The 15,325-nt window shown below is 45.2% G+C and overlaps 1 protein-coding gene across 6 annotated transcripts in view; it reads left to right on the top strand.

Moving 5' to 3' along the window:
- The first annotated feature begins 8 nt into the window (after positions 1–8).
- Positions 9–15,325, top strand: part of NR1H3 (nuclear receptor subfamily 1 group H member 3) — a 30,696-nt gene continuing 15,379 nt past the window's right edge. Inside the window, exon 1 of one of the 6 annotated variants that reach the window (XM_018907731.3) lies at positions 9–144. The gene's annotated coding sequence lies outside the window, so the exon portion shown is untranslated. Of the gene's footprint in view, positions 230–1,301; positions 1,444–1,627; positions 1,653–1,697; positions 2,064–2,190; positions 2,466–15,325 lie in introns of those variants that run through there. The other 5 variants (XM_009102113.4, XM_030239698.2, XM_030239700.2 and 2 more) reach the window with 5 other exon arrangements.

Below are 15,325 nucleotides of genomic sequence, written 5' to 3'. Positions count from 1 at the left end.
CCCCCGAGGAGGAGGATCGCGGCGGCGGGACAGCCCCGCTCAAACCCCTGAGCAGCCGCCTCGGGCCCGCCGGGCTGGCGGCGCTGGGTTCCGCTGTCAGCCCTGCGGAGGCTTCGCCTCGGGCTGCAGCCGCGGAGGCGCTCGGTAGGAGCGGCGGGAATGAGGGCGCAGCGGTGTCACCCCCGCCGCAGCTTCGCTCTCGGACACGAGGTTTCAGTGTTCTGACGCTGTGCGTGTGCTCCTGGGTAAACTCGTGGGCAGAAGTAGGGAAGGCGGCCTGGCGCGCACTGCCCGGCAGCCGTGGGTCGCTAATTGTCGCATCCCTCGGGTCAGCCTGAGGATGCCCGTGTGGAATGGAAAGCTGCTGCTGCTCCTGGCTCTTGGCGAAGAGGCTGCCCAGCGTTGGCAGGTTTTGCCCAGTTTTGGTTGTTCTTTACGAAACTTGGTCGAATTAGACGAGTGTGAGACGAAACCCGGCTTCTGCTGCCGCCTGTGCATCCGCTGGATCGTTGGCCGAAGATCTCGTAGGAGCCGTGTAGAGGGAAAAATCATAGGCAGTTAAAGGAATTTAGTGCTACTCAGTGTTTGTCTGCACGCCGAAGTGCATAGAGGGCAGTGAATGAGGTTCTCAGCTCTCTCTTCTTTAAGGAAAGAAGGAAACATGGCTCTCGCGTTTGCAAAGAAGTCTTGGAGTCATGAAGCACAGCGGCTCATAACCCAGCTCTTTGGTACCTGTTTATTTGCTTAAAACTTTCCGTAGTTTGCAGCGGTAAAAAGTTGTGTGTAAGGTCTCAGTAAGGGTGCCAAATTGTTTGTGATCCAGGGGCGTTATTTCAGGGCAGGGTTGGTGCAATACACGAGGCTCGGCTGGACGGAATAACGTGTTTAATTTGCTCATGCTCGAATGCTTAGTGAATTTAAACTGAATTCTATTTCCTATCTCTAGGACAGCACGAAGCCGCGTTCTTTTTTTTTTCACTCTATTTACCGATACCGCACCACTGAGGAAGTTCTTCGCGAATACTGGAAGCAAAACGTTCTCTGCGGAGGGGGAACGCGCGCTGTTCCTGCGGCACCTGCTTTGGGATTGTTGTGTTGTTGCAGCTGATTTTGCTCCGCTGCTGCGGGCTGAGCTGAGGGCGGGCAGGCGGTGAGGCCGGGGGGCTCCGCGCCCCCGTGCTGTCCCACCGCCCGGGAATCACCCGCGCCCGGAGCCTTCGCGTCCCGCGGGACCCGCGGGGGCGGAGAGGGGCGGGCGGCGCCTGCACGTGACCCGGGCCCGCGTGACATCACGGCAGCTCCGCCGCGGCGCCGGGAAGAACGCCGGCAAGAGAGCCGGGAGCAGCGCCGGGCCGCGCCGGGCCGCCCCTCCCGCCCGCGGCTCGGGCACCTGCGCCACGGGGGGCGGCGGCCGCGCATCGCTGGGAGCCGCGGCCTGCGCCGGTAACTTTTCGCGCTGGCTCTGGGGGCGGCGGCGTCTCCTCACCGCCCGCGGGGCCGTGACTCACGGCGGGGGACGTGGACGCGCTGTCCCGCCCCGCGGCCTGCGCCGGCCCGAGCGCCGCAGCGTTCTCTGCGACCCGGAGCCGGAGGCGCAGCGCCGCCCGTCCGCGTCGTGCTGCCGGCCGGGCCTGGCCGCGCGGCGCTGGAAGGTGCTGGAAGGAAGGGGAACGGCGGCGGCCCATCCCGCTGAGGCACCCGTGGTCTGGCGGGGTGCGGGCCGGGCTGGCGGCGTCACCCGAGAGGGGCCCGGCGTACGGGAGGGAAGGGGTCACTCTCTCGGCCTGGGTTCGGAGGCCAGCGCCGGCCGTAATGCGCGGTGTCGGAGAGAGTCCCTTTGCTAAGACGGTCGGAGGCGTCTGGGGAGCGGTGTCACTTTCTCGTGGCTGTCAGTTTGTCGTGCATCTGAAGAGCCCCGGTTTCTGTCTGCTGTCTCCGGACGTGCTGTCAGGAGATGTTTACTTGCTTTGTGGTAACTTGTTAGCTTTCCTCTCTGCTCAACTTGAAGTTCTTTGTGTCATTCACCTGTTGCATCCTGTCAACCCACGTCGTGAGTTTTCCAGGTCAGAAACTTGTCTGTACGGCTGTTAGTTTGCATGGTGCTGTTAAAAGGTAACTTTGCTTACATTGGTGGTTACTTGTCATTGTGCTGTTTCACTGACCCTTATGCTACTAAAGTCCACAGATCTGTCAAGACAGGATTTCATTATGGGCTGGGAGCAAACCTTGGATCACCGGTGAAAGAGAAATGCTCTGTCTCCTGAAAATTCCTTCCTTTCTTTTATTTTTCCTAAAGGGACAGCTGGGCTCTTCCCTGCAAGGCTTTTTTTGAGGGAGTCTCCAACACTGAGTCACGTTTCTGACTAACAATTTGGATCACTGTGTGTCAGACAGTTTCTGGCTATGACTGCAGGTTATGTTTGTCTGTAGGGAAGAGTCCTCTCGGATCTGCTTCATGTTCCAAGGTACATTGAGTTGATCTGCTGTTCCTGGCTGTCAGAGAGAGGACTATACCTGAGGACAGACAAAAGAAAACAGAAAACCTGTTTTTTATTTCATTTACTGAGTGGTGGACTTGATTTTTTAATTGAGTTTGAATCAAGACATAACCCCCTTGCTGAAATAGAAAAACATTCCTTATATTTTAATTATGGAAATAAAAACTGTTTGAAAAGTTCAGCCAGTTGCTGCTGAGCTCTACCCTTCTATCATTTGGGTTGTGGAAAGAGGGCATTGGATGTGGTACACATTGTGCAAGGACCAGGTGGAGATTTGCCTTGGTACACTTCTTTGTCACTGCACTTGCGGCATATTCACCAAAAGATACTGCTGCTGCAAGGCTTGTAAGGGCAGACAGGCTGTGTGGCTTCCTGGTGTGACCCCTTCTTGGAATCTAACACTTGCAGTGATACTTCTTTCTCATATATGAATATGCCCATGCATTTTTTTTCATACAGGAAGGCCAGCTTTTGCAGGAGAAAAAGAAGAGTGAAAATTCGACAGCTTTCTCCCAGACCCCCAAAATAAAAGATGGAGGAAATAAACCTAAACCAACCTGAGGGAGGATGGAAAATGGGTCATTGTGGAGCTGCATAGGAGTTCTGTAGCTGCTAGAGGAAAAGTTGCAGCTACTCGTGTTGTGAAGGGATGCAGGGAGAAGTACCACAGCAGGGACTATATCTATATAAATTGCCTAATCTAAAAAAATATGGACAGGAAACTTTATCACAGAATTAGTGTGTCCTGGCAGTGTGCCTGGGGTTGCTCTCGCTTGCTGTTTCCAGTTACTGCTGCTGCAGCTCCCTGTGCCTTGTCAGCATGTTTTCCGTACCAGCTGGCTGTGCAGGGAGGCAGGGGAGGCTGTGCAGGACAGGCGTGCAGCCGTACAAATACAGAGCCTTGTCCCTGTCTTACACCTGCAGGAAGAGTCATGTTTCCAGTGTGGTAAAGTGCATTTGATTGCTATGACTTTCTTTTCCTTTCTCTTTGATTAGTCCTCACAACTTGGCATGCTTGTTCTGAGGCAAACAGAAGGAATTTTGCTGTTGTTGAATGTTAGCTCAAGTGGTGATATTCTCACATCTTATAAGTTAGATCTGGCCTGTGATTGTATGGCTGTCAAGACTGACAGTTTTCAAAATTTCACGTTTTGAATTTAAAAATCTTTAACTCTTGCTGGTTTTCAGAAGTTGTGATTCCATCTGTCTAAGGAAGAGTATAGAATATAATATGCTTTGTCTTGGGTGCATTGAAGGATGATCCTGCTTTCTGCTCTGGAAGCAGCTGCTGTGAAAGTCTCATTGTTGCAGATGTGTGGGTCTTTGCATGTTGAATAGGAAAGCTTATCAGATTGTTTGTCACTCTCCATCTTTTCCCTCCCCCACCAAGTAATGAGATTCACACACCTGACAGCCTTGGAGAAAAGTCAGTCTTTTAGAACTGTCAGAGGTGTTCTGCCCATTGCTGTGGGGGTTGAACCTACTTGATTTTTTAGGTCCCTTCGAAGCCATTTTATGATTCTATACAAAGATACCTTGTTTCATTGGGAGAGAATGTTCTGCTGATCTTCTGTAGGATGTGTTAACTTGTTTTCCTTACAGCATAATAACTCAGGAAGGCAGAGGCACATTCTCTTGGCTGTGGAAACTGTCTGGGTGTGAAGGAACTTCATCTTAGGAGGGAATTCAGGGGAATGATTCCTTCTGATAGGCACAGGTCTGCATTAAGGCTTATAAACAGGTTGAATTGGGTAATTAGATCATACCTCTGCCAGTATACAAGTACTGTGTTTGACTTAACATTTTCATTGTAGTTCATGTTTGAGAGATGTGTTTAATATTGTTAAATGAAAAGAGGCTGTCCTTGTTCAGTCAGAATTTAAAAATATATCCGTTAGAAACGGTAAATGGCTTCCTTTAGCATTCCTGTGCAATTTTGTTCTGCGACTTCCTGTGACCAAATACATTTTTTTCCATATTTGGAACATAGACAAATTTCTTTCTTGTGTTCCCGCTGAAAGGGAGACACTCCTAAACGTAGTGTAACTTGTACTATTATATCTGGAGATCTCAAAACCAGATTTCCTGTAAAGCAAAATTACTTGCTTTATGGAATGTCAAAAAGAAAATGTTATGGTGATTTACATAATTTTGGTGTAATATTATAAATCACTTTGAAGTATGCACTGTCAAATTCTTAACAATCTTATTTGAGGAGGACAAAGGTTAACTAAGGTAGTGCACAGAGGAGAGCAGAGCGTTGCAGATCTTCCCAGTAGGTTTAAGGAGGGGGAAAAATAGTTTATTTAGTGGGAAGTCGGTGAAGAAATGAAGAGAAAATGTTAGAAAATGAGAAATCTAATTCTTGTTTTGAGTGAACTAGTGCCTATAAGGGTTAAGTAGGAGAACTATCTTGTGGGATGTGAGAATTGAAGCAATTTAAAAGCCATGTTGCAGAGTCAGGTTATATTGTGTACTCATAGAAACCTCTCTGAGATGTAAATAAGGTGTTAGGTGAGTATCAGACTGATTGCTAAAGCAGTGACTGACAAGAGAGTAGGTGTCTCCTGGCATATAAGGCTTTCTAGTTTGTTTTAAGATTTAAAAAATATTGGCAAATAGGCTCACAAAATTTCTTGAAACCAATAGGGTGTGGAAGTCAAATCCTCTCTCCCTCCAAGGTGCAGGGCAGTGTTGGCCCACTGATCCTCCTGCAGCTATGAGGCAAACAAGGTCGATTGGTTTAAATCAAGGCTTCCCACTTGCTGATAGAAATCATGATTAAAGATAGTGATTTAAATAATTCATTTAAAGTTTCTTTTGCATTTGGTCATTTCTTGAAAGGCAGCTTTAGTCTAATCAGTTAGGCTCATCTATTACTGCTTCTTGCCTAACAGGATGATATATGTATCTGCATACATCTATTTATGCTATTATATCACAGTACATGTTTATATTACAAAACGGCTAGTTGTAATTACTTGGTGAATTTCTTTTCCCATGACTTGTACAAAACTGCATTTGAATAAAAACGTCAAATGAAATATGCACTTTTTTTTATACTTATACTATAATCACACAAATGATGCACTGGATACATAAGAGAAAATATCCTGGAGTGTGCTATTAAATAACTGATTCTATCAGGGTAATGTTATCTGTATTTGGCAGAACAAACTGGTTAGTTTTGGTAATTGTCTCCTTCCAGATCTTAGAATGAGCATAACTCATCGTTCCTTGTCTTGTTTTCATTTGGAGATTGTAAGAGAGGTAGCTTCTGCCCATTTTATGCTGCCTGCACCACCTTTGAGTGAACTGAACTAATTTAAAAAGTGAATTGAAGAAACTAATCTCTACCTTTTTAAGAAAGGATTGTTTTGTACTGACTCTGCAGACTTGGTGACTTTCTCGAGTTTAGAGTTAGACTTTTTAAACATTCTCCACTAACCGTGTCCTGATTGAATAGGGCCTGCATGTATTTGTTTAAATGGTTGGTTTGGATTTCATCATAATTTGCCATTGACTTAGAAAATAAATTACCAAGTGTAATCTTGAAAACTGTGTGTAAAACCAATTCAAAGGAAAATGTTTGGAATGTAAGTATTCTCATCTAGAGCTCTTATGAAATGAGGGTGAACAGGTAGGCTTCTGTAACAGCTCTGTAGTATGTCTTGGTTGCCACAGACGTACATGCAGAAATGTGCCAGCCCCCAAAGGACTCCACATGCCTTGCCAGAGATTTTTGCTGGAGGATTTTACAGCCAGAGATGCACATGTAGTGGCTTTTTGCACATCTGCCAGCAAAAGCTCACATAGAGCTTTTTGGGGGCACCTGAACTTGCACTGTAACAGCCTTTGGGACTGGCTGTGGTGGTGCATGCCTTGACATGCAGGCACACATGCACACTCAGAGTCCTGTGGGCAGCGCTCAGCAGCATGCATTGGCTTGCGTGAGAGGTGCCACCGAGGCAGGGCAGCTCAGGCTCAGCCAGCTGCAAGCTTCAAGAGTAGGAGAAGCTGTCACCTGGCCCTCAAAAGCAGCTTTGTGATTCTAGTCTTCTGATTGACTGCTTCCCACCTTTGGCCGTTGTGTGCAGGGAAGGAATAATATGTTGATTTCTGTGAAAGGGCTAGGAAGAAGTTCAAAAGATAGCTTTTGTGTTTGCAGCTGGTGAGATGGACATTCTCAGGCATCTTCATGTCTGGACAGGAAGCCAGATAAGGATATGATACATAAGGATATGTTTTAAGGTCCATGTGGCATCAGGACAGGCAAGAAGGCACTAATGTGCCTTTAAGGAAGGTGTCAGAACCCCTTCCTTAGCAAAGGAAGAGGGAACTTCTGTTGTGAGGAATGTTTTAAAATGAAAACTAAAAATTTAAAATGTAAGATATAGAATATAGATAGAATAATTATACAAGGTAACCTCTGTTATCAGTATGTGTCTGAAAAGCAGGGACATAACTTTGAGGGCATTTTCTAAAGAGCTGCTTTTAAGCAGCAGACTGGGGGTGAAGGTTGAAGAAAAAAACAAGAAGAGACTGCAGACTTTTTTCTCCCTTGCTTCAGTGTCATCTTCCACTGCTACTCCCTGATACTTGCTCTGGGTGGTGCCTTTAGCAGTGTCCCAGAATCAGTGGGCCATCCACACCCTTCTTCCCTGACATAAGGATCAAAATAAGAAATGGAGCCACTTGTTGGCTTAGTCCCATTGCCTACTCCCACACACTTGTACACGTGCTGCATTTTGCAGCCTTGATCTTGGAATTGCCCTTATTTCTGAGAAGTCAAGGTTATAGGATAGGATAACACATGCTGGCTTCCTGCAGACTCTGCTGGAGCATCAGTCTTTGCAGGATTGCTGGCTTCTTATTTGTCCTTGGGTCATGTGTGATGGCTCTCCTCTTGTGGCAGGGTTGTGCCAGAGTTGGGAGTAGACTGCACTCCTTGCAGCGGGATGCTTGTGACAAACTCAGATGGTCTGATGGTTACATTCTTTGCATTTTTCTGTTAAAAAACCTTTGTGCAGACTTTCATTCAGTTCTGAGCTGTTATTGGGGCAATAGGAAAACATGGGTCTGTTAGCACCTCTGGTCTCTGTGTACCTTGGTGGCGCACTTTGTGCATGGATGAGGGTGAGGCCTCCTGGGCACTTGGAGACAACCTGCGAGGAGAGTTGGTGTTTTCCCTTCTGGTGGGTGTGCCAGCAGCGCAGCCATTTCACTGGCTGGGGCTTGAGCGGTGGATTTGTCCGGCTCTGGACTGTTTTTGAGCTGAGTATTTGTGGTGATGTCAGGCAGTGTGAGAAGGGAACATGACTTGGCAGGACAAAGTCTGCAGAAAGTTCAGCTCCTCGTTTGGCCAAGAGCCTCGAAGGCAATGAGATTGACACACACATTCTGCTACACAGCCTGTCACACGCCCTCTCACATGCTCCCTTCCTGTCACACAGATCTCTTTATCTCACTTTCAGACCTTTAACCCTTCCCTCCTAGCTTCTGCTTGGTGGGTTTATAAAACTCAGAAAAGTCTTCCTGATTTTGTTGATACTGTACCTTGTAAGGGTTCAGTTGCAATGACCCCCAAAGCAGAAATAGCCTATACAGGCCAGAATCCAGAAGAGTAGTCAAAAGCAGGGCAAGTTTACTTTGCAGCAAAGCTCTTAATAGTCCTTTATTCTGACCTGCCCCCCTCTGCCAGTCCTCACTGTGTTTCTTGGCAACTCTTCTCATCTCCTTCATTGCTGTGCTGCAGTCTTCTGGCTGATCTATGTTTGGATATGTACATCTGCAACCCTGCCTCTCTCCTCTTGCTCTTCTAAGAGCAGTATTAACAAAACCCAACAAAATAGATCCCTGCTGATGCTTGAGTGGGGAATAGACTACCGGTCAGGCTTGCTCTGAAGCAGTTTTAAACTCTGTTACAGTATCCCTCTGATGTGTTCTTTGTATGGGTATTTCGGTAGTACTGTAATTTCTTCCTGACCTCTGTGCTACATCTAGGGATGATCCTTCTATGAATGGGAATCAGTGCTTTTCCCCTACTGCCCTGAAGGGAATCTTAATGAGTTTCCTGCCTGTTTTGCAATCCAGTACTGTATTTCTGGTTTGCCTATGAACGGTAGTATTTGTTTTGATTGATGCTTTTGGGTGGAATGGTGTTTGGATACAAAGTGTTATATAGAGACATTATTAAGAGGTTGTTTCCCAGAAGCAATCTTGTATCACTTATGGTGATGTGCAGTATGCTGATGGAAGTACTCCTGGGGTGGGAGGAAAGGAGGAAGTCAGTAAAATGAACAAACAGTTTTACTGTAAGCGGCCTTCCCCTTCTGTTCTTTCCTCTTCTGCTTCTCTTCTTCATGTCCTCTAATTTCCTAACTGGCAGAGGATGGAGAAGACCAGTTTGAAAGAGAACATAGTCTGGACAAGGGATAGGAGTTGAGAGCTTTTAATTTCTCTTTTTGCTTAAATTTTTGGCTTTGCCGTGATATATGCTATGGCTTTGTGTCTTTTGTCATCTTGTTTTGCTGATAAAGTGGTGCAGCTGCTTATTTTTTTACCTTTATCTGTTTCAGTAGCTCAGTGCAGTTAGTAGACTCTGCCATGTTCCTGCTCAGAGGCGTCAACAGCAGTTTGAGGTTCTGTGTTGAAGAGATGCACTGAGACAGCCTGGGGAGCCGAGGAGATTTCCCATGATAAAAAGTGCTTGGCTAGAATAGTCATGCATCATGAAATACTATTCTCTTACTGCATAGTTGAGATGAAATAATTTTTTAAGGAAACAGGTAAAAAAACCCCAGTATGTTGTGACATTATTTATCACTACCATTTTCTATCTGCAGAAAAAAGGCCTGTGGTGCTCTTTTCTAGTCATAATCTTATTGGTCCTCTTATTCCTTATGGACTAGGTTTAGCCCTTTTTCCTGGCATTTCCTCTACCAGGATGTTATTTTGGGTATTTTTTTTTTCCCTTAAGTTCTGATCTCTTGCTTCAGATTGGAAATAGCATTGGGGTGACTTCTCAAATCTGCTGTGAATCAGACTCATGTTTCCCTGAAGCCAGGCAATAACGTCTGTGGGAATAAGGGTCATAAAGGAGGAATGTAGGATCCATGGTAGAATTTTTGTTCTGTAATATGGTGCTCTCAGAAAAATCCACAATTATTGAAGAGAGAGGCTTCTCTAATTCTTCCCACTCCCTTCGAACTTCTATCCAAGCCCCATTTAAAAAAAAACCCTGCTTTTTGGACCTAGTTGGTTATTTTCATTGCTTCTGATCTTGATGACACTATTACTTCTTTTCTCTTTTAAACTGTTCTCTGGGAAGAAAAAGGAAGCCCTAGGTTATAAAACTGTTGCTTCAAAGAATGCCTGACTGTTATGTTTTGCATAGCGATGTATAATTGTGCAGAGCACAATATTGATGGCTGAGTAAATATAGAGAAGACATCCAGAAAGAAACTGAGTCTGGTCCTGTTTTCCATGATGTCATGCAGTGGCATTTATAAAGAAACGGAGGTGGTGGGGTCAGATTGCGTTTTTGGCCTTCAAGTAGGATGTGATGAGCTATTGCTGCATGAAGGGTGTGTAAGAGCTGGTCAGCAGCAGGGTTAATGAGCTACAGACACCTCAACTTTAGTTTTCCAAATTGAAGGGGGTTTTTGTTAGCAGATTATTTTTAGTAGGAAGTTTTGTTGGTTGCTTGAACACTTTTTACATTTGAGGTTTTTTATTGGTTTTTTTGGTGGTTTTTTTTTTTCCTTCCTTTTTCTTTTTTTTTTTGTTTTTTTTTTGTTGATGATGTGTGTATCTAGCATTGTGATTAGAAATGTGAAGGAATGACACTATTAGCCGCTACAGGGACCCTAGAAAGGAAAACAGATGTGTAAACCAAAACCACGTTTGCATAGATACATGTGCAAGGGGAAGAAAGACTTAGTGCTAGGTTAGCTGCATTTACTCAGAGAAATTAAATGCTACTGGCAAAAGAATGTTGTTTCCAATTTAAAGTGAGTTTCCATAGGAAAAAATTGCTCTTACAGTTGATGCTAACACATTCTGTGGACAGGGACCCAGGCTGGATTCCCTCCTTCTGCTTCCTCAGAAGTGGCACAGAGCTGCCCTTTGCTTTCTGCTAGCAGGAGGGGGCAGCTGTTCTGAGTGTTTCATCCTCCTGGGAGGAGCACAGATGGAATTTTTCCTGTAGGAAGCCCCTATCAGAGACTGAATTGTGCTTCCTGCCATCTGAAGGTCGGTGCTGATAGTGCTGTTGAGCTGTCAGTGAGCTGGAGTCGTGGCCAGACACAGGGGATTATTGCAGTTCAGCTACAAACAGCAAGTTCTGCTCATGTTCATCCGTGTGAGTGCTGCAGAAGTTGGTGTCCCTCTAAAGTGACTCTGCTTTGTCTCTTCCCCATGTTCTGAAACTGGCTACACAGCTCATCTGGCCAGACAGAACTGAGGGGGGATGACTTGTCGTTTTACAGGATGGCTTGGAGGAGAGGATGGAGGGATGCTGCTGCTGTCACATCTTCCTTGCTGTAAGCCTGTGCATGCCCTGGTTTTGGCCGTTCCTGAGGTAGCTATACTCTAGGTTAGCCAGAAGCTTGAAAGCTGAGGTGACAGTAGAAAGCCTAGAAGGGTTTAGAGATTTTTTTAATCCAGATCAGGGTTGTGTTGTTTTCCAGAGTTCAAATGAACTTGTGTCAATGGCCTTTAAAAGGAATTTCATGGCAACAAGGTGGCTACATCACTCCTGATATGACTTGTTATTAATTTCCTATTCATTAACCAGGGAAAAGTCCTATCTTCTTACCATAATCCCTTCCTCCCTCTCCTTGTTTCCCTCCCCTCTCTCTCTCTTCCTTTCCCTCTTCTTCTCACTCTTCCCCCATCCACTTGTCTGCCTCTCTCTGTCTCCTGTTGTCAGAGGGAGTAATATTTCCTTGCAAACAGGAAGAGAGGCGGGAGCAGCCCTGTGTGCAGTGTGAATGAACTTCAATAACCTCGTCTCCTTTCTCCTCCACTCAGTTGCAGAACCAAGGACATCTGGCAATTGGGAGAGAGGGAGGGAGGAAAAATAAAGGCACAATCCATTTCAGGATCTTACCCACCCTGAAAGTAGTCACATGTATGCTCTCTTTTCCTCTTGCTCCTTCTGTTGGCTTGGCTCTCTTTAATCAGACAGAAACCAAGAGTTGAAGGGAAGGGCAAACCCAAAACCTCAGCCTTTGCCAGGCAAGGTATAATGAGAGGCAGGTGAGAGAGCAGGGAGCACCTGCTTCTGGATGAGGAATGTGAGCAGGAGGGCTGACTTGCAAAACAGTTGCTGTTGGAGGTGAGCTTTGCAGAGCCTGTAGTTCCCTGGGTGGGACTGGAGTCAGCACATTCCGTCATCTGATTTAAAATTTGGGAAGCCATATTTGGCTCTCCCATAAAATGAGGGAGTCCAAAGGTTCTGCAGGAAAGAAACAAATATTGTACTCTGCCGATTGTGGACAAGGAGCAGGTTTTGTTTTTTGGACTTTTTATGTGGAGCAAAGCAGAAGTACTTTGGGCTTGTTCTGCCCTGTTTTATTGCATTGTATTTGATCATACAGTTGTGCCTTAAGATTCTAATTCCCTTTGCTAACCCATTTATTCACTTATTTCAGGCCTACATTCCTTCTTGCCTTATGTAGGGTGAAACTGGCTTGGAACTCCTGTTGCTACCATTGTATGTTTATAGTAGACCCTTCACCCACAGAATAGTTAAGTCATACTAAGTTCAGATTCATAAATGTCCATAGAACTCTCTTTGTATTTTGGTTGTAGTTATAAGGTCTAATTCTAGAAGGAAAGTTATGGAGACTTCCAGTCTCTCAGAACTCAGCTTTAGGGTGTTTTTCTGTAAATAGTTAGACTTTTCCCTTCTCAGTGTTCTTTAGACATACCGTCTTTCAGAGTTAACACCTTTCAGGAAACCATAGTTACACCTTTCTTCTCTTCCAAGTGCTCTTTCAACCAAGTGACATGTATTTGTTTATTTTAATCTTTTCAGTTGTTAGTCACTTCTGCTGTTGTTCTCTGAACTTTGTGGTGGTTTCCATGCCTGACCTGTAGGAGACAGGGTAGGAGACAGCATGCCTTGTGTTGAGACCAAATGAAACCCAGTGAGAGCTGCATGCTGCAGTGAGCCCACTTCAAAGGAAGAGACAAATGCCTGGGCAAAGACCATGCCAGGAATCAGCAAAGTTATGGGTAGTAAAGGAGTTGGTCAGCAGCAGGAGTAAAACCCAAAGTAAGGCGGGTGACAGGGGGAAGGAGTCAGGCTTTGGAACTGAGCTAGGGAGGGAGAGGTGGCAATTAAGACCCTTAATTTGAGGGCAAGAGACTGGAATGCAGCTGCACAGCTGGCAGTGACTTGTAGGAGTCTTCTGCATAATTGTCAATGGTGACAACAACTTAAAAAGTCTTACAAAGCAGTGCTATGGTCTTGGACAGCTGCTCATGGTCAGCTGAAGCTTAGCTGGACAGCAAATGAAAGCAATCAGGAGGCTGTCGCTTTTCTTTATCAGCTTGGGACTGACGGTGGCTCGCAAACTCTTTCCAGCTTGTGGTTGCCTTTTGCTTCTGGGAGATCAAAATGCATAATGTGATTTCAAACTCTGTCCCTGCAGTTCTCTGAGAGAGGGATTTACAGCAGGGGGACTGAGCTAGTCTGTTCCCTGAGAGTTGCAGAGCTTTTTTCCATTCTTTGTAGACATACCGTTCAAAATCATTCTTTACAGTATCCTGTTGCGCTGCTTTTCACATTTTGTGATTTTTCTCTCCCATTGTCAATCTGAAATTATTTTTCCATGTGAGTTTTGACAGTTTTCACTTGTAGTATTGCTTCATTTTGAAAGTGACAGATTCATTTTCTGTCGTGAAAGGTACAAGGTGTCTTTTTCAACTTTTTCCTGATTGAAATGTGTCATATATATACTTTTGCCTCACTCATAGACTTCCTATCTGTTTCAGCATTTTTTGAGAAATGTGATGATGTAGAGGGAAGGAAGAAGAATGAGCCAACATGAGCTGGGAATAATTGTTTCTCTGAAACATCTACAAGGTTGTACCAAGATCCTACGGAAGATTTGTGAAAATACTCTGGCTGCTACACCAGGAACAATATAGGAAAAGCATTAGGTCACAAAATATGGTTACTCTGTATGAAAGGATTGGAACAATGGTGTCTCTCAAGGGGCTTAGTTCTCTGCTGGTGCTGTAGAGTCCTGTGAAATCTCAGTCTAACTGGTGTTGTTTTCTTTTCTTGGCCATTTAGATCTGCCAAGCCAGCATTTGATAGCCAATGTAGCATTATCACTGTGTGAGTTGTGCATTTAGGTTTCAGCAGAGGTCATTATGCACTGCTGCGGGGCCAGCCTTCAGAGATAAATGCTAGCAGCCAAAGTGAATCTATACTGCATGTCAGAGCACACCTAGAAGCCAAAATGCCAAATTATATCCCTGCTTTAGTTAGCTCTGAAAGATAGCCCTTCCCATCAGTTCTATTTCCTGACAGTTCACCAACAGCCTATTAAGGCCTGTGCAGAGAAGAGAGGTGCTGTCCTGTTGACACACAGTGAGCACAGTCACGTTAGCATATGTGTGCAAGCATGACGTCTCTTGTGCTGATGCTGACACGCTGCAGAGTGGCTGCATGTGATTCATTACAGAACTGAAACATAGCTATATATGTTTGCCTTGGCAGAAACTGTAGGATACTGTAATTTACAGGGCCAGAACTGCAATTAGTAAATCCTGTTTTGAAGGATCACAGAGACTTGACCAAACTTTCGAAAAAGCCACTCTTCTGAGCATCCATTATTTGGAGGTAAAGGGCTTGTTGTACTGTTCCTCTGATTGTTCCTGTGTTACACATGAACACTAAGTTTCTTCAAGAGATGTGCTTGCATCTGGTCTGGTTCTTGATCCTTGAACTCCTCACAGAAAGTGTTAGACTAAGAATACAAGGGAGAGAACAGCACTCTTTAGCAGAAGGGTCACACTAACTGCATTTGGATTCTATATATTCTGTGCTGCTCAGTGGTATCTCCTTTACTTGTCCTCACTGATCTGTAGCTTAGTCTGTTGCTGACAGATCAGATCAAAGTCTTCTAGAAGAATGTGTAAGTGCTTCAGCTGGCTTAGAAGAGGACTCAGCTGAGGGAATGGGATGAGATTGTTGCTGGAGGAAGTGATGAATGTTTCTGACATTTAGCATGAGGTGCAAGAGCCAGGGCTACCATCTTTAGTCTCTGAAAAAAACAGTTGTAAGAGTGCTGATCTGGAGACCATCAGTACCTGAGTTGTTCTGTTTTCTCAGAAAAGAAGGGGAGATGGAAGAAATGGAGTAGGGTGAAGCTGATGGCAACACGTTTGAGAAGTGTTTAGTGTTGCATATGAGACATGGGTTGCAAGGGCTAGCAGAAATTTGTTTCCCTCAGCCTTTCTTCTCCACATGTTTCTTCACTGGAGTATGTCTGCTCATCAGGCTACTCTCTTCAAGATGCTGCATTTGTGAGAAGTGATTGCTTCATCTTTTGTCACATGGCCAGTCCTGGTTTCTGAAACTGAAGGAGTTGAGACAGACAGTGGGAGGCAGCACAGCTGACTGTGTCAAGAAGACAGTGTTCGCTCTTGCAGTTATGGCTTGCATCACCTTTCTGCATTTTTGGTTGAAGTGGTGGTGCAGGTTGGAAGGTGTGAATCTCTAATAACATCATTATTAGTACAAAACTTGGCAAGATTTTTAGTCGTATAAAAACAATCCTCATGCATTTCTGTGAAAACTAAGCCTT

Source organism: Serinus canaria, chromosome 5, assembly GCF_022539315.1.
Source record: "Serinus canaria isolate serCan28SL12 chromosome 5, serCan2020, whole genome shotgun sequence".
Taxonomy (NCBI): Eukaryota; Metazoa; Chordata; class Aves; order Passeriformes; family Fringillidae; genus Serinus; species Serinus canaria.
Note: the sequence above shows the minus strand (reverse complement) of the source record. Positions and strands in the feature narration are given on the sequence as shown.